Here is a 7,500-nt window from a genome sequence, read left to right as displayed (position 1 = left end):
GCAGTTGAAGCAGTCATGACTGTAGCAGTTGAAGCAGTCATGACTGTAGCAGTTGAAGCAGTCATGACTGTAGCAGTTGCAGCAGTCATGACTGTAGCAGTTGAGCAGTTGAAGCAGTCATGACTGTAGCAGTTGAAGCAGTCATGACTGTAGCAGTTGAAGCAGTCATGACTGTAGCAGTTGAAGCAGTCATGACTGTAGCAGTTCAAGCAGTCATGACTGTAGCAGTTGAAGCAGTCATGATTGTAGCAGTTGAAGCAGTCATGACTGTAGCAGTTGAAGCAGTCATGATTGTAGCAGTTGAAGCAGTCATGATTGTAGCAGTTGAAGCAGTCATGATTGTAGCAGTTGAAGCAGTCATGACTGTAGCAGTTGCAGCAGTCATGACTGTAGCAGTTGAAGCAGTCATGACTGTAGCAGTTGAAGCAGTCATGATTGTAGCAGTTGAAGCAGTCATGACTGTAGCAGTTGAAGCAGTCATGACTGTAGCAGTTGAAGCAGTCATGACTGTAGCAGTTGAAGCAGTCATGATTGTAGCAGTTGCAGCAGTCATGACTGTAGCAGTTGAAGCAGTCATGACTGTAGCAGTTGCAGCAGTCATGACTGTAGCAGTTGAAGCAGTCATGACTGTAGCAGTTGCAGCAGTCATGATTGAAGCAGTCCTGATTGTAGCAGTTGAAGCAGTCATGACTGTAGCAGTTGCAGCAGTCATGATTGTAGCAGTTGAAGCAGTCATGACTGTAGCAGTTGAAGCAGTCATGATTGTAGCAGTTGCAGCAGTCATGACTGTAGCAGTTGAAGCAGTCATGACTGTAGCAGTTGCAGCAGTCATGACTGTAGCAGTTGCAGCAGTCATGACTGTAGCAGTTGAAGCAGTCATGATTGTAGCAGTTGCAGCAGTCATGATTGTAGCAGTTGCAGCAGTCATGATTGTAGCAGTTGAAGCAGTCATGATTGTAGCAGTTGAAGCAGTCATGACTGTAGCAGTTGCAGCAGTCATGACTGTAGCAGTTGAAGCAGTCATGATTGTAGCAGTTGAAGCAGTCATGATTGCAGCAGTTGAAGCAGTCATGATTGTAGCAGTCATGATTGTAGCAGTTGCAGCAGTCATGACTGTAGCAGTTGAAGCAGTCATGATTGTAGCAGTTGCAGCAGTCATGACTGTAGCAGTTGAAGCAGTCATGACTGTAGCAGTTGCAGCAGTCATGATTGTAGCAGTTGAAGCAGTCATGACTGTAGCAGTTGAAGCAGTCATGATTGTAGCAGTTGCAGCAGTCATGATTGTAGCAGTTGAAGCAGTCATGATTGTAGCAGTTGAAGCAGTCATGACTGTAGCAGTTGAAGCAGTCATGATTGTAGCAGTTGCAGCAGTCATGATTGTAGCAGTTGAAGCAGTCATGATTGTAGCAGTTGCAGCAGTCATGACTGTAGCAGTTGAAGCAGTCATGATTGTAGCAGTTGCAGCAGTCATGATTGTAGCAGTTGAAGCAGTCATGATTGTAGCAGTTGAAGCAGTCATGATTGTAGCAGTTGAAGCAGTCATGATTGTAGCAGTTGCAGCAGTCATGATTGTAGCAGTTGAAGCAGTCATGATTGTAGCAGTTGAAGCAGTCATGATTGTAGCAGTTGAAGCAGTCATGATTGTAGCAGTTGCAGCAGTCATGATTGTAGCAGTTGCAGCAGTCATGATTGTAGCAGTTGAAGCAGTCATGATTGTAGCAGTTGAAGCAGTCATGATTGTAGCAGTTGAAGCAGTCATGATTGTAGCAGTTGAAGCAGTCATGATTGTAGCAGTTGCAGCAGTCATGATTGTAGCAGTTGAAGCAGTCATGATTGTAGCAGTTGAAGCAGTCATGACTGTAGCAGTTGCAGCAGTCATGATTGTAGCAGTTGCAGCAGTCATGACTGTAGCAGTTGAAGCAGTCATGATTGTAGCAGTTGCAGCAGTCATGACTGTAGCAGTTGAAGCAGTCATGATTGTAGCAGTTGAAGCAGTCATGATTGTAGCAGTTGAAGCAGTCATGATTGTAGCAGTTGAAGCAGTCATGATTGTAGCAGTTGAAGCAGTCATGATTGTAGCAGTTGCAGCAGTCATGATTGTAGCAGTTGCAGCAGTCATGATTGTAGCAGATGCAGCAGTCATGATTGTAGCAGTTGAAGCAGTCATGATTGTAGCAGTTGAAGCAGTCATGATTGTAGCAGTCATGATTGTAGTAGTTGCAGCAGTCATGATTGTAGCAGTTGAAGCAGTCATGATTGTAGCAGTTGAAGCAGTCATGATTGTAGCAGTTGCAGCAGTCATGACTGTAGCAGTTGAAGCAGTCATGACTGTAGCAGTTGAAGCAGTCATGATTGTAGCAGTTGAAGCAGTCATGATTGTAGCAGTTGCAGCAGTCATGATTGTAGTAGTTGCAGCAGTCATGATTGTAGCAGTTGCAGCAGTCATGATTGTAGTAGTTGCAGCAATCATGATTGTAGCAGTCATGATTGTAGCAGTCATGATTGTAGTAGTTGCAGCAGTCATGATTGTAGCAGTTGCAGCAGTCATGATTGTAGCAGTTGAAGCAGTCATGATTGTAGCAGTTGCAGCAGTCATGATTGTAGCAATTGAAGTAGTCATGATTGTAGCAGTTGCAGCAGTCATGATTGTAGTAGTTGCAGCAGTCATGATTGTAGCAGTTGCAGCAGTCATGATTGTAGCAGTTGAAGCAGTCATGACTGTAGCAGTTGAAGCAGTCATGACTGTAGCAGTTGAAGCAGTCATGATTGTAGTAGTTGCAGCAGTCATGATTGTAGCAGTTGCAGCAGTCATGATTGTAGCAGTTGCAGCAGTCATGACTGTAGCAGTTGCAGCAGTCATGATTGTAGTAGTTGCAGCAGTCATGATTGTAGCAGTTGCAGCAGTCATGACTGTAGCAGTTGCAGCAGTCATGATTGTAGCAGTTGCAGCAGTCATGATTGTAGCAGTTGCAGCAGTCATGATTGTAGCAGTTGAAGCAGTCATGACTGTAGCAGTTGCAGCAGTCATGATTGTAGCAGTTGAAGCAGTCATGATTGTAGCAGTTGAAGCAGTCATGACTGTAGCAGTTGCAGCAGTCATGACTGTAGCAGTTGAAGCAGTCATGATTGTAGCAGTTGCAGCAGTCATGATTGTAGCAGTTGAAGCAGTCATGACTGTAGCAGTTGCAGCAGTCATGATTGTAGCAGTTGAAGCAGTCATGATTGTAGCAGTTGAAGCAGTCATGACTGTAGCAGTTGCAGCAGTCATGATTGTAGCAGTTGAAGCAGTCATGATTGTAGCAGTTGAAGCAGTCATGACTGTAGCAGTTGCAGCAGTCATGATTGTAGCAGTTGAAGCAGTCATGATTGTAGCAGTTGAAGCAGTCATGACTGTAGCAGTTGCAGCAATCATGATTGTAGCAGTTGCAGCAGTCATGATTGTAGCAGTTGCAGCAGTCATGATTGTAGCAGTTGCAGCAGTCATGATTGTAGCAGTTGCAGCAGTCATGATTGTAGCAGTTGAAGCAGTCATGACTGTAGCAGTTGCAGCAGTCATGATTGTAGCAGTCATGATCGTAGCAGTTGAAGCAGTCATGATTGTAGCAGTTGCAGCAGTCATGACTGTAGCAGTTGCAGCAGTCATGATTGTAGCAGTTGCAGCAGTCATGACTGTAGCAGTTGAAGCAGTCATGACTGTAGCAGTTGAAGCAGTCATGATTGTAGCAGTCATGATTGTAGCAGTTGAAGCAGTCATGATTGTAGCAGTTGCAGCCGTCATGACTGTAGCAGTTGAAGCAGTCATGACTGTAGCAGTTGCAGCAGTCATGATTGTAGCAATTGAAGCAGTCATGACTGTAGCAGTTGCAGCAGTCATGACTGTAGCAGTTGCAGCAGTCATGATTGTAGCAGTTGAAGCAGTCATGATTGTAGCAGTTGCAGCAGTCATGATTGTAACAGTTGAAGCAGTCATGATTGTAGCAGTTGCAGCAGTCATGATTGTAGCAGTTGCAGCAGTCATGACTGTAGCAGTTGAAGCAGTCATGATTGTAGCAGTCATGATTGTAGCAGTTGAAACAGTCATGATTGTAGCAGTTGCAGCAGTCATGATTGTAGCAGTTGGAGCAGTCATGATTGTAGCAGTTGAAGCAGTCATGATAGTAGCAGTTGAAGCAGTCATGATTGTAGCAGTTGCAGCAGTCATGATTGTAGCAGTTGCAGCAGTCATGATTGTAGCAGTTGCAGCAGTCATGATTGTAGCAGTTGAAGCAGTCATGATTGTAGCAGTTGAAGCAGTCATGATTGCAGCAGTTGAAGCAGTCATGATTGTAGCAGTTGCAGCAGTCATGATTGTAGCAGTTGCAGCAGTCATGATTGTAGCAGTTGAAGCAGTCATGACTGTAGCAGTTGCAGCAGTCATGATTGTAGCAGTTGAAGCAGTCATGATTGTAGCAGTTGAAGCATTCATGATTGTAGCAGTTGCAGCAGTCATGATTGTAGCAGTTGAAGCAGTCATGATTGTAGCAGTTGCAGCAGTCATGACTGTAGCAGTTGAAGCAGTCATGATTGTAGCAGTTGAAGCAGTCATGATTGTAGCAGTTGAAGCAGTCATGATTGTAGCAGTTGCAGCAGTCATGATTGTAGCAGTTGAAGCAGTCATGATTGTAGCAGTTGAAGCAGTCATGATTGTAGCAGTTGCAGCAGTCATGACTGTAGCAGTTGAAGCAGTCATGATTGTAGCAGTTGAAGCAGTCATGATTGTAGCAGTTGAAGCAGTCATGATTGTAGCAGTTGCAGCAGTCATGATTGTAGCAGTTGCAGCAGTCATGATTGTAGCAGTTGCAGCAGTCATGATTGTAGCAGTTCAAGCAGTCATGATTGTAGCAGTTGAAGCAGTCATGATTGTAGCAGTTGAAGCAGTCATGATTGTAGCAGTTGAAGCAGTCATGATTGTAGCAGTTGCAGCAGTCATGATTGTAGCAGTTGCAGCAGTCATGATTGTAGCAGTTGAAGCAGTCATGATTGTAGCAGTTGAAGCAGTCATGATTGTAGCAGTTGAAGCAGTCATGATTGTAGCAGTTGCAGCAGTCATGATTGTAGCAGTTGCAGCAGTCATGATTGTAGCAGTTGAAGCAGTCATGATTGTAGCAGTTGCAGCAGTCATGATTGTTGCAGTTGCAGCAGTCATGATTGTAGCAGTTGCAGTAGTCATGATTGTAGCAGTTGCAGTAGTCATGACTGTAGCAGTTGAAGCAGTCATGATTGTAGCAGTTGAAGCAGTCATGATTGTAGCAGTTGCAGTAGTCATGATTGTAGCAGTTGCAGCAGTCATGATTGTAGCAGTTGAAGCAGTCATGATTGTAGCAGTTGAAGCAGTCATGACTCTAGCAGTTGAAGCAGTCATGATTGTAGCAGTTGCAGCAGTCATGATTGTAGCAGTTGCAGCAGTCATGATTGTAGCAGTTGAAGCAATCATGATTGTAGCAGTTGCAGCAGTCATGATTGTAGCAGTTGCAGCAGTCATGATTGTAGCAGTTGAAGCAGTCATGGTTGTAGCAGTTGCAGCAGTCATGATTGTAGCAGTTGCAGCACTCATAATTGTAGCAGTTGAAGCAGTCATGATTGTAGCAGTTTAAGCAGTCATGATTGTAGCAGTTGCAGCAGTCATGATTGTAGCAGTTGAAGCAGTCATGACTGTAGCAGTTGCAGCAGTCATGATTGTAGCAGTTGCAGCAGTCATGATTGTAGCAGTTGCAGCAGTCATGATTGTAGCAGTTGCAGCAGTCATGATTGTAGCAGTTGCAGCAGTCATGACTGTAGCAGTTGCAGCAGTCATGATTGTAGCAGTTGAAGCAGTCATGATTGTAGCAGTTGCAGCAGTCATGATTGTAGCAGTTGCAGCAGTCATGACTGTAGCAGTTGCAGCAGTCATGATTGTAGCAGTTGAAGCAGTCATGATTGTAGCAGTTGCAGCAGTCATGATTGTAGCAGTTGAAGCAGTCATGACTGTAGCAGTTGAAGCAGTCATGATTGTAGCAGTTGCAGCAGTCATGATTGTAGCAGTTGCAGCAGTCATGATTGTAGCAGTTGCAGCAGTCATGATTGTAGCAGTTGCAGCAGTCATGACTGTAGCAGTTGCAGCAGTCATGAATGTAGCAGTTGAAGCAGTCATGATTGTAGCAGTTGCAGCAGTCATGATTGTAGCAGTTGCAGCAGTCATGACTGTAGCAGTTGCAGCAGTCATGATTGTAGCGGTTGAAGCAGTCATGATTGTAGCAGTTGCAGCAGTCATGATTGTAGCAGTTGCAGCAGTCATGATTGTAGCAGTTACAGCAGTCATGATTGTAGCAGTTGAAGCAGTCATGACTGTAGCAGTTGAAGGAGTCATGATTGTAGCAGTTGAAGCAGTCATGATTGTAGCAGTTGCAGCAGTCATGATTGTAGCAGTTGCAGCAGTCATGATTGTAGCAGTTGCAGGAGTCATGATTGTAGCAGTTGCAGCAGTCATGATTGTAGCAGTTGAAGCAGTCATGATTGTAGCAGTTGCAGCAGTCATGATTGTAGCATTTGAAGCAGTCATGATTGTAACAGTTGAAGCAGTCATGATTGTAGCAGTTGCAGCAGTCATGATTGTAGCAGTTGAAGCAGTCATGCCTGTAGCAGTTGCAGCAGTCATGATTGTAACAGTTGAAGCAGTCATGCCTGTAGCAGTTGAAGCAGTCATGATTGTAGCAGTTGCAGCAGTCATGATTGTAGCAGTTGCAGCACTCATAATTGTACCAGTTGCAGCAGTCATGATTGTAGCAGTTGCAGCACTCATAATTGTACCAGTTGCAGCAGTCATGATTGTAGCAGTTGAATTAGTCATCATTGTAGCAGTTGCAGCAATCATGATTGTAGCAGTTGCAGCAGTCATGATTGTAGCAGTTGCAGCAGTCATGATTGTAGCAGTTGAAGCAGTCATGATTGTAGCAGTTGCAGCAGTCATGACTGTAGCAGTTGAAGCAGTCATGATTGTAGCAGTTGCAGCAGTCATGATTGTAGCAGTTGCAGCAGTCATGATTGTAGCAGTTGAAGCAGTCATGATTGTAGCAGTTGCAGCAGTCATGATTGTAGCAGTTGAAGCAGTCATGATTGTAGCAGTTGCAGCAGTCATGATTGTAGCAGTTGCAGCAGTCATGATTGTAGCAGTTGCAGCAGTCATGATTGTAGCAGTTGCAGCAGTCATTGTTGTAGTAGTTGCAGCAGTCATGACTGTAGCAGTTGAAGCAGTCATGATTGTAGCAGTTGCAGCAGTCATGATTGTAGCAGTTGCAGCAGTCATGATTGTAGCAGTTGCAGCAGTCATGATTGTAGCAGTTGCAGCAGTCATGATTGTAGCAGTTGCAGCAGTCATGACTGTAGCAGTTGCAGCAGTCATGATTGTAGCAGATGCAGCAGTCATGATTGTAGCAGTTGCAGCAGTCATGACTGTAGCAGTTGCAGCAGTCATGACTGGAGCAG

The 7,500-nt window shown here is 44.5% G+C and overlaps 1 protein-coding gene across 3 annotated transcripts in view; it reads left to right on the top strand.

Annotated features, from left to right (window-relative positions):
- Unc50 (Unc50 RNA binding protein) overlaps positions 1 to 7,500 on the top strand; it is a 254,965-nt gene that overhangs the window by 189,369 nt on the left and 58,096 nt on the right. The window lies entirely within an intron of this gene.

This window comes from Cherax quadricarinatus, chromosome 17, assembly GCF_038502225.1.
Source record: "Cherax quadricarinatus isolate ZL_2023a chromosome 17, ASM3850222v1, whole genome shotgun sequence".
Classification (NCBI taxonomy): Eukaryota; Metazoa; Arthropoda; class Malacostraca; order Decapoda; family Parastacidae; genus Cherax; species Cherax quadricarinatus.
This window is presented reverse-complemented; position numbering and strand designations above follow the sequence as displayed.